An 11,459-nucleotide genomic window follows, 5' to 3' on the forward strand; every position below is an offset into this window, starting at 1 on the left:
AACATCTGTTGGGATGTGACTCTAATGAAAAAAAATCCAGAGTGTTTTTATAAATAGGTATTTATAGTTCAGTTTATATATCAGATTAATAAATGGATCTACCTCGTCCATTGCTGGTGGTACAACCACTATGGAAAGCAGTCTTCCTCAAAAAATTAAGAATAGAGCTACCATATGACTCAGCAACCCCACTGCTGGGTATATACCTGAAAAACTTGAAATTATATATTTGCAAAGATATATGCACCCCTATGTTCATTGCAGCACTATTCACCGTGGCCAAGTCATAGAAACAACCAAAGTGTCCCGAGATAGCGAACTGACAAAGAAGATGTGGTACATGTACACAATGGAATACTACTCACCTATGTTGCAACAGCATGGATGGACCTTGAGAACATTATGCTAAGTGAAATAAGTCAGTCAGAAAAAGCTAATAACCATTTGATTTCACTCATATGTGCATATAAAAATGAAACTTATGAACACAAACAGCAATGTAGTGGTTGCCAGAGGGAAGGAGGTGATGAGAGAAAGGGGTCCTAATATAATGTGACAGGAGAAAATATGATTTTGGGTAGTGGGAACATGTGCAATATACAGAAATCTACATGTTCATGTTGATCAATGTCACCCCAATTAATTAATTAGCTAATTAATTAATTAAAAAAGAAGAAAAGAAGGAAGGGTTCTAGAGCCAAGCTGTTGGAGTTTGATTATTACTCTACCACTTTCTACCCAAAGGATCTTGGTTATGTGATTTAAACTTGTTCCAGTTTCTTTATCTGTAACAGGGATTTTTAAAAACCTATCTTATTGGTTGGTTCTGACAATTAAATGTGTTAATAGTAAAATTGTCAGAATAGTTCCTGATCAATAGTCAGTATGCATATGCACTAAATATTATTTAAGCACTGAGAGTAATGAGTCCTCTCCCTTACCTTTTTATTTAGATGGACAAGATGGGACTTCTGTGGTGTGTAATGAGTCTCTACTTCTATGGGATCTTGCAAAGTGATGCCTCGGGTAAGTGAATGGCTTTTGACAATCAATTGAAATGCAAGTCATGCATAGTGAGTTATCTCAAGTCTTTATGAAAATGAACTAAGAGAAAATAATATAGTTTATTTCCATTGTCTTCTGTGGTAGCACAGAATTATAAATTTGACAGAATCAGAGAATTTTGATGGTATGAGGAACCATTGACATCTCTAGTCTTCACAGTACATGGTGCAATTAGGTTAGTGATCTGATGTGTAAAAATGTAGGACTTTTCCTTCACCTTCAGTTCCAAACCGACTAGAACCCTGCTTCTTTTCTTTACATCAGGTCCTATGGGAAAAGAAATGACAGTGATTGTAGCACTGTTTTCCAAACTTGAGGCAGTGGTGGAGAAGGCCTTGGTGGCAACAGTCAATTGAGATGTTATAAAAACAAATAAATAATGATAGGTTTCTGTCATGCTGCTTCTATATAGGAAAAAAAAGACTGGTCAGGCTCAATCTTTCTTTGGGTGTTGCTTCATAATAGGAGCCATCCAAAGCCTTTACTGAGTTTGAATTACCGAACTCAACCATCATGGACCTAGATCAAATGAAATCAGACTTACAAGGGACTTGAAAGTTTATCTTTTCAGGGCTCCTCTCTTCTCCAGAATTACTATTGAGAACTATTTTCTAGTATCTCTAACTAGTGATTAACTAGTTATAACCGGTTATATCTTTGGACTGATAAAATTTTAGATTTTAGTACATATAACTGAAATTTGTCTATATGTCATTTCCATACATTTCTTTGATTCAACTTATTGATTTAAATAGAAAATACATAATTCAATAGTTTTCTAATTTTAATGCAAGGAACCTAGTTATCTTAATTTTAAAAAGCTTTTAATGTATAATTCCCCTAAAAATCTTGGCCATACTTTGAATACCAATGTTTTATTTCCTCTTTTTTGTGAAAGGCCTCCACAAATGTTACAACAGTGATCATATAATCATGACCATGCTCTCTAATATATTCCTGCAGATGTTCTTCACATGACATAGATTTGCGTCCTCCTACCATCCTGATGATATTTTCTGGTCGTTTTTTTTTAGTTTTGCTATGACACTGAAAGCATTTTATTAGAAAACAAAAACAGCACTAAAGGAGAGGAATAACTAGGACAGAGTACAGCTCAAAGCTGAGAGAAGGAGAGATAACTTTCAATCTCGTTGGCCCCTGGGGTCTTCACAGATGAAAGTGTATATTATACAGGGCTGATATTCAGGTGGGATACATGACTATATAGCTCTACTGGCTTTTTAGACTGGCATATATCCTGCTTTAGTGAGTGCTCCATTTGATGGTCGGTGCCATGATGTCCTGATTTTTAAATATGCTGAATATAAACCCTGATCATAGTTTGTTCTTATTTGATTTAATTCTATGCTTACAGAGGCCTTCCTTAATCATCTTCACTAAAATAGCCCTGCCAATCACTATCTATCCTATCCTACTTTAGTTTTCTTATAACTCATTGATGTATTAACTCATTCTGTTCTCTCCTACTCCCTCTCCTTTTCCTACTTCTCTTTTTTCTTCCCCCAATCTCCATCCTACTTTCCCTTCCTTCCTTCCTTCCTTCCTTCCTTCCTTCCTTCCTTCCTTCCTTCCTTCCTTCCTCTCCTCCTCCTCCTCTTTCTTCTTCCTTCTTCCTTCTTCCTTCTTCCTCTCTCTCTCTCTTTCTCCTATTCCTTTCACATCTATTTTTTTAGGCAAATTGGCCAATTTTATAATGGAACTTCTTATTTGGATTCATACCAGTGATCCATCAATGTGGTTTGATATGCTGCCTCACCTTGAAGAGAAAGAGAGAAGTGACTGTATTATTTCTGCTGGGAGAAGAGTGAAGTCCCAGAAGTTGGTGGGTGCTGGTGCTTCCCCAGTGGTCTTGGCAGTGTTGCTTATCTGAATGACCTTTACTGTAATTTTTCCAAAGAACTCCCCCACCCCAAATTCCTTTGGAAAGTGAGCTTTCTACCCAGAAACTATGACTCATAATTCTGCTGGGGAAACTGACTTCTCAAATAAGATAAGTTTTCATACCAGCTTCATTGGGTCACCATGGGAACAGGAAACATGTTGTAGTCCCCTCAGCCCATCTGGCACATATTCATTTGCCTCCTTATGAAAAGGTATATTGTGTTTGTGTCAGTGATGTACTTCCTAGTTGGAGGAGAGGAACAAAAAGAAAGTGTTGTTGACAAAAATAAAAGAGGAAACTGTCTCTGGGCTATAGCGTTCGGGGGATTACTGCACAGGATGGGGGATCAACCAACCTCTCACGCATCAAGGTGCCATCTCTTTTTTAAAAAATATTTTATTGATTTTTTTACAGAGAGGAAGGGAGAGGGATAGAGAGTTAGAAACATTGATGAGAGAGAAACATCAATCAGCTGCCCCCTGCACACTCCCTACTGGGGATGTGCCTACAACCAAGGTACATGCCCTTGACTGGAATCAAACTTGGGACCCTTCAGTCCTCAGGCTGACATTCTATCCACTGAGCCAAAACAGTTAGGGTAAGGTGCCACCTCTTATGATGACATATATGTCAGCAGACTTGTTGGTCTTTCATGCTGTAATGGAGCGACCCGCGGAGACAACCATCAGGGACTCAGATCAAAATTTAGGAGCCTTTTTTTTAAGCTGGCCAGCGACTACAGTTACAGCACCCTGCCGAAGCAGAGGCTGAACTGCAGTCGCTGGCCAGTTTAATAAAGGCTCCTAAATTTTGATCTGAGTCCCTGGTGGTCGTCTCTGTGGGTCGCCGAATTACAATGCAGCTCTTTCTGTGTCAGGTACCCCTTTGAATGGAGCAACAAGATATCTATGTAACAGAGGAGAGATAGACTGAAAACCCTAGAGTACTGTAAATGTATATGATATTAGTAAGAGTTTTATCTTGTTGTTCTGGACCCTTCCATGTGGCTCCTTCTCTTTAGGGAAGCCTCATATTTATAAAAATGAATTATAAGAACATCAGAACCTGAGTTCCATGCGATGTGTTTCAAGAGCAGTGTGTTGGACTTCAAGCCACACGATTCTGACTTTAGAACATGGTCTTTCTTTTAGCAGTACTGTGTGGGATTTCCTTATTTGCTCAGGAACATGGGAGCATCATCTGCATTTCAGGTGGTGATAAAAGCAAATAATCAAAAGCAAGCATTTACTTTCTTTTAAGGAACTAAAGTGTGGATAATTATAATAGTGATAATGTAATTATGATGTGGTAGTTAGGTACAGTGATAATAAACTCCCTTTGCTAAAAAAGCACTTGGCATTTTACATATTCTATGCCATTTGACTCTCACACCCAGACCATGGAATAGTCAGGCAATGTTAAGAAATAATGAGTGTTATGGGAAAACTAAAGCAAGGATAGGATAGTCAAACTCCATTTTTTTTATAAGAAAAAAAGATCACAGTGGTTAAGTGAATTACGTAAAGTCCCATAGCTAATACTTAGCACAACTGTGATTTTAACGAGTTCCTCAGCTCCCACGATGCATGCTCTTCTTACTAAATATACTCCCCTTGGACTCCACTAGGATACAGTTTAGGAAGAAGATTAAGATCTGAGGGGTCACAGGTTTTGCTCACTGTTAAAGAACCACTCAGTCATAGGTTTCGGTGCTTTTTAGATAAGGAGTATCTCACCCCAGACCTCCTTAATATATCATTATTATTATTTAATATATTATTTTTAAGGATGAAAATCACTGTAATGTATGCTTAAAACTCAATATTCCCATTTTTGCTTATTACCATATTAAGCATTTTCAGTATTAAACTCTAAGAAGTTCTCCTTTGCAAGAATTCAAAGGCAAGCAAACTTTGACTTGTCACACATTTCTCTTTTGGCGTTTCATTGGCAGCATGTTAGAAAGTCAAAGTATAAAAGCTGTCTTCAGAGTAGAAATAAATATTTGGAACTTGTGATTTCAAGTTGGAAAGATAGTGAAAACAGCACCCCAGATAGTATGGCGAATTTTAAAAATATTGCCATATCAAAATTTGCGGCACAGACCACCTAAAAATGATAGCGATGCACTTTCTTCTCCAAAAATGTTAGCAATGCATTCCATTTTCTTCTCTACACACACACACACACACACACACACACACACAGACACACACACGAACCTAGCTTTTTATTTAAAAGTGAGCAAACAGTTGACTGTGTGCCAGGTGCAGGGCTAGATTTCACACACATTATCACTAATGTTGCAGAAAACACTGTGGAGGTGTGGAGGTGGAAAATCCCACGCCCATTTTATAGTTTAGGAAATGAAGAGCCAGGGAGGTGGCCAAAGGTAACAGTGCTCATGGGGCACCTACTAGAGCTGATCTTGAAGGCTGCTGCTACTCAAAGGCAGAGTTCTTTTCCTTTATATCACGTTCCCTTCCTTCAGGACGTTGCTCTGCTAATGCAGGTAAAATCCCCGGATTTCTTTTCTGTTCTGTGTAAGAAATTTGCAGAGGGTGGAAATAATCTTTTGCCTTGAGAGTGAATTTACACAGTGCAAAATAAACAAATACCTAAAAAACACTGTGTTTCACCAGGAGTCAAGAGACATTGGCTTAAGTTCTGACTGTTTCATTTTGTGAGTTTTTAATGACGGGAAGATGTCTTTTAATCACTTCGTGACATGGCATCCTTATCAATCAACCAAACCAACCAACCAAGAACAGCAAAGCCCAACCAATGCTGCCTTCTTGCTTTTGTATTAAAGAGGATAAGGCTGTTATTATACATCATGTACACACACAGTGTGCGCTCTGCCCATTTAGATCGTTTCTAATGACAAGTGTTTATCTTACAGATTTCACCTTATTCTAAAGATCATGTGTTTGATCATTTTATATTAAAGAGTCTAGGGCATATATGGGAAGGTTCTTGCTATAAGCATATTACAGTAAAGTCTAAAAGAAAGAAGCAAAATTAAACACCCAATAAAATACCCTGAGAGAGCCGATAATGTTACTAGTTCTGTAGGAACCTATCAGGGAAGACTTCTCAATCAAAGAACAATTGTTCTTGTCAAGAAAAAAATACATCTGTTATTTGGGAACAGAACAGTGCGGTGCAATGAAGGGATGGTGTGAAGGCAATTTAGAAGCCAAGCTGGAAAGGTAGGTTGGGAATAGATTGTGGATGACAGGAATCCCTTCAGGGAAAGCGAATATTTGTGTTGAATGTATTGTAGGTAGAGTTGGTTAGTTCATTTTTATTTTTAATTGTGTTTTACTTTTGTGAGGACATGTAATATCTCCAATGCTATGTAATGGTTCTTTCAGCTTTGAAGAGGATTCCATTTATTGCCAGGCCCAGTGGCCTCATATTACTTGAATGTGTTTTTTTGAAAAACTCCATACTTGGATGTACCTGTGACATTCAGTCTGTCTGGTGCTCATGGCTGGTCATCCTGAACACCCTTCCTTTCTATGCAATTTAGTCCAAACATTTGAGGAATGTTTGAAGAATACCGTTTCTTTTTTTTTTTCTTAGACCTAAAGGTCATCAGAAATAGAACACACCCTCTTGCATTTTAAATGCTGCATCTTGGGATCAGATATCTTTTCTCTTTTATTTTTTTTCCTTTTTTTGAGCTGCATTTGTATTTTGAAACATACTGATGTTTATTTTTAAGTTACTTATACTTCCTGAGGGTCAGGAGCCTGATAGAAAAGAGATCTATGCACCACAGTTTATTGGCCTGATGCTGACTTTGCAAATATAAAACAGCTTTTTGCTTCAGAACAGCTTTTTGCTTCCACAGGGTTAGTTCTTTGTTTAGAAAAATGACTTGACCCATTCCCTTATGTGGCTGTTAAGAGAAACCAGTATTTTTATAGGTAATAAATGGTTGTATATGATTATAGGTGGCAATGTCTGATTTATAGGAATTTATTCTGCCCTTTAAATCACCTTTGTCTCTGCATCCCCACCCCCACTCCCCACAGAACATTTGTCTCTGCCATCTTGAGATCAAATCACCATCTTGATTATCAATGAATTACACCAAGCCAGTTATCACCCATTTTCATTTCACTATTTTTAATTTTTTGCCTATTTTTCTGATAATGTGTTTAGAAAATAAAATGTATATCCACTCTCAACATAACAATGCAATGATTCTTTTATTTTAAAATCCCCTTGGTGCTGCTACTCATTTATTTTTGAGGGACAGAGAAAAAAATGGATACCTTTTACAAATAATCTGGGAACCTCAGTCAACAACTTCAAGGACTGGTCATCCAAAAACATAAAAGCTACTATACAGAATGCCTTCTTTTGTCTTTTCTTATTTTAGAGTCAAGTAGAAACAATGAAAATACAAGATGCTGAGAAAATGAGAGAAAAAAAATAAAATAATCCCACCCTCAGTAACCTAGACTTGGCTGAGTTCTGTTGTTTTCACGAATTTCATTTCTCTTTCTGCCATCTGAATCAAAACTCTTGTTATGGCTGTACATTATTGGGGAATAAATATCACTTTCCTACAGTGTTTGTAGGTTCTCAAATAATAGTTTAAAGCTCTCTGCTAGTCAGTCAGTCCATTTAAAAATAATTTTATTGGGAAAGGAAGGGAGATTTTTAGAGGGAAAGGAAGGGAGAGGGAGAGAGAGAGACAAATATCAATGAGAGTGAATCATTAATGGGCTGCCTCCTACAACCCCATCCTGGGGATCGAGTCTGCAACCTTGGCATGTGCCCTGACTGGGAATCAAACCAGCAACCTTTTTGTGCATGAGACTATGCCCAAACAACTGAGCTACACCAGCCAGGGCAGCCCATTGATTTTTGTTTTTCCTTCTGAGTTACTTTCATATTTTTTGAGATAGGCAGGAGGGTGCATTTTTTTTATGTATACTGAGGTACTGATGTTTGCACATTTTGTTCACTTATTTAAGAGACCATTGTATTCCCTTTAAATTTGGGGCTTGCCATACTAATGAGAAGGACCAAGTGAGGAGTATTTGCCAACTATTGTTTCCTCTTTGGAATCAGTGTCATCTACATCATAAGTGTAGACACTCAAAAGAAGAAAAAAAAAAGCACAGAAAGAGAGCACATCCATCAGTCACTAGTGGTTCCTCTACATCAATACAGCTCTTTATTAATAAATGTCATGGGTTTTATTTGATTCCTAATTACTTAAACTTTCAGTAGAACTATAGTTGAAATATAAGACTGTATTACTGTTTTCACAGAGGGATGTGTTGAATTTGATGCAAACCCAGCTATATACTGTTTCAGATCACAAAATAACTTTTTTTAAAGTACTAAACTTTAGTGGTTCCCCATTTTTCTGAGCTTTGCAGTGGATGGTATCCTTATTGAACAGTTCATTTTTTCTATTATTTTTTGATATTCTGATTCTTTACCTCCTTCCTGGTATATTAAAACGATAAAAGCAAATAGAATCCTTGAATATTATAGAGGTTTTCTTAAGTCTAATGCACCTCCAGCCATGAGAGCCAGCAGCTTCTCCAAAGATATGGCTTTGTCAACCTGAATACTTATATTCTGAAGGAAGTGTAAGACAGAGGTGGTGGAGGCATAGAGTTGTGCATGGCCTTCATGATAATGAAGGAGAGGAGATAGCAACCAAGAAGATAGGACTCTGAATCTCCTTTAGCACTTTGCATTCATGAAGTCTAAGGTAGAAACAGTCTGCTATTGTTTGTAATTGACACTGAGTTATAAACGTTTTTCCTAGTAGCAAAGTAGTTCTTGAGGCTCACTAGAAACCCAGCACGTATTCAGATCTAGAAAGAAGGTGTATGCCTGTCTGGAGAAAAAAATGAAATCATTGAAATGTGAATAGAGCAATTAGTAAATGAAAATGTTGGAAGAGTACCTCCCACTACATGCAGTGTTCTTGGTGAGATGCTAAGGAGGATTTCAGGAAGAAAGTGAGATAAGGTGTTTGTTCCTGGTTTCTTCTTCTTTTTCTGTTAATCCTCACCTGAGGACATTTTTCCCATTGATTTTTAGAAAGAGTGGACGAGAGGGAGGAGGGGGAGAGATCTATAGAGAGAGATCCATTGGTTGCCTCTTACGGGGTCCCCAACTGTGCCTGGACCAGGGCTGGGGATCAAACCCAAAACCGAGATATATGCCCTTGACTGGAAATTGAACCTGTGACCCTTTGATCCTTGGGTTGATGCTCCAGCCACTGTGGATAACACTGTCCAGGGCTGTTCCTGATTTCTTTTGTTAAAATATACTTTTATTAATTTCAGAGAGGAAAGGAGAGGGAGAGAGATAGAAACATCAATGATGAGAGAGAACCATTGAATGGCTGCCTCCTGCACACCCCACACTGGGGATCGAGCTTGCAATCCTGACCAGAATTAAACTATGACCTGGTTCATAGGTTGATGCTCAACCACTAAGCCATGCTGGTCAAGCTGTTCCCGCTTTCTTTGTTAGAGAAAACTCTATGGTGATCTCACCTTTATTGCTATAAATATTCCGTTACTAAAAAGGTCCTTCCTCTCATCTACAATGTGGAGATAATTGATGACTGCAATAATAGCCATGAAGCATTATGCAGTATTGACTCTTTTTTTAATTACTAAAGGAAGATCATGCTAAGCTAAGCATGGCTTTAAATCTCTTTTACTCTAATTCTCTGTAAATTGGTAATAATTATTTATTAGAGTGTGTAATGGAAGAGAAAGGATGTGAGGGAAATAACATTAATTGAACTATTATATACTAGAGGCCCAGTGCATGAAATTTGTGCACGGGTGGGGGGGTGTCCCCAAGCCCGGCCTGTGCCCTCTCGCAGTCTGGGACCCCTCGCTCCTTACCACCTGCCACTGCCGCTGCGCTCACCAGCTGTGAGCCCGGCTTCTGGCTGAGCGGCACTCCCGCTGAGGCAGCATACTGACCACTACGGGGCAGCTCCTGCATTGAGCATCTGCTCCCTGGTGGCCAGTGCGCGTCATAGGCCAATCATTTCACCGCTCGGTCAATTTGCATATTAGCCTTTTATTATATAGGACTAGAGGCCCAGTGCACAAAAATTTGTGCACTCAGGGGGGTGCCTCAGCCTGGTCCATGCCCTCTTGCAGTCTGGGACCCCTTGGGGGATGACCACCTGCTGGCTTAGGCCCACTCCCCAGGGGATTGGGCCTAAGCTGGCAGACAGACATCCCTCTGGAAGCCTGGCAGCCCTCAGGGGATGTCCACTTGTCAGCAGGGACCAGGCCTAGCTGCAGTCAGACATCCTTAGCACTGCTGAGGAGGCAGGAGAGGCTCCCAACACCACAGCTGTACTGGCAGCCGTCAGCCTGGCTTGTAGCTGAGCAGAGCTCCTCCATGTGGGAGTGCACTGACCACGACGGGGCAGCTCCTGCATTAAGCGTCTGCCCCCTGGTGGTCAGTGTGTGTCATAGTGACCAGTGATTCCCCATTGCTCTGCTGTTAGGGTCAATTTGCATATTACCCTTTTATTATATAGGATAGAGGCCTGGTACATGGGTAGGGGCTGGCTGGTTTGCCCTGAATGGTTTCCCAAATCAGGGTGGGGGTTTCCACTGAGGTGCCTGGTCAACCTGGGTGAGAGGCTGATGGCTGTTTGCAGAGGCAGGTGCCTGAGAACATGGAGGAATGTGTACCTGAGGCCTATAAGGAGCAAAAGCGATGCCTTTGGCTCATCCGCCAATCTGTCCAACACCAGGCCAGGGGGCTGAGGTCTGAACATTCCCAAATGTGCCCCGGGAAGCAGGGAGCCCAGCATTCCCCGTCTCACAGTCCAGGAGCCCTCAGGGGATGTTCTACTGGCAGCATAGGCCTGCTCCCACAGTCTGGCCATGGAGACTTGGAGCAGGTGCCCTGTGTGTGTTTGTATGTGTCCACTGGGGGGTCTGCGCCCAGCCACCACACAGGCTCAGAGCAGGCACCCCGTGTGTGTGTATGTGTGTGTGTGTGTGTGTGTCCCCAAAATGTATACATACTTTGAATAATTATTAATTTCAATGGGTTAAATCTGAATAGAAAGAAATATCAACTGAGCAATCAGCTGTTAAAGTGTGTATATATTTTGGGGGGACATTTCTGAACAGTCCTATAAGATAGAAATAGATATTAGTCTGTCTTTACCAGCAAGAAAGTCAAGATTCAGAAAACTGAATTAAAAACTTAAATTATCTTAATAGTTTAGTATAAGTATGAAGTGGTAAAACTTGTATACCTGTTTGACTATAAAATGCATGCTACCGGCACTATATCATGTTGCCAGTGAATTCTTTATAATTAAAACATTCCACATTTTAAATATGTCAGACCAAGCTGTCTGTCAATTATTGATTATATGAACACATACAATTGAATGGAAACATTCAACCAATTTAGAAAAAGACAAACAAAAACAACAGAACATAGGATGTGATTTTTC

General features: G+C 39.6%; 1 long non-coding RNA gene across 1 annotated transcript in view; it reads left to right on the forward strand.

Annotated features, from left to right (window-relative positions):
- Positions 1-3,244, forward strand: part of LOC107183418 — a 52,630-nt gene extending 49,386 nt beyond the window's left edge. The window contains exons 2-3 of the long non-coding RNA XR_001514212.1: positions 954-1,026; positions 2,760-3,244. This is a non-coding gene — a long non-coding RNA (uncharacterized LOC107183418). The remainder of the gene's footprint in view (positions 1-953; positions 1,027-2,759) is intronic.
- The last annotated feature ends 8,215 nt before the right edge of the window (positions 3,245-11,459 follow it).

Source organism: Myotis davidii, unplaced genomic scaffold (genome assembly GCF_000327345.1).
Source record: "Myotis davidii unplaced genomic scaffold, ASM32734v1 scaffold41, whole genome shotgun sequence".
NCBI lineage: Eukaryota > Metazoa > Chordata > Mammalia > Chiroptera > Vespertilionidae > Myotis > Myotis davidii.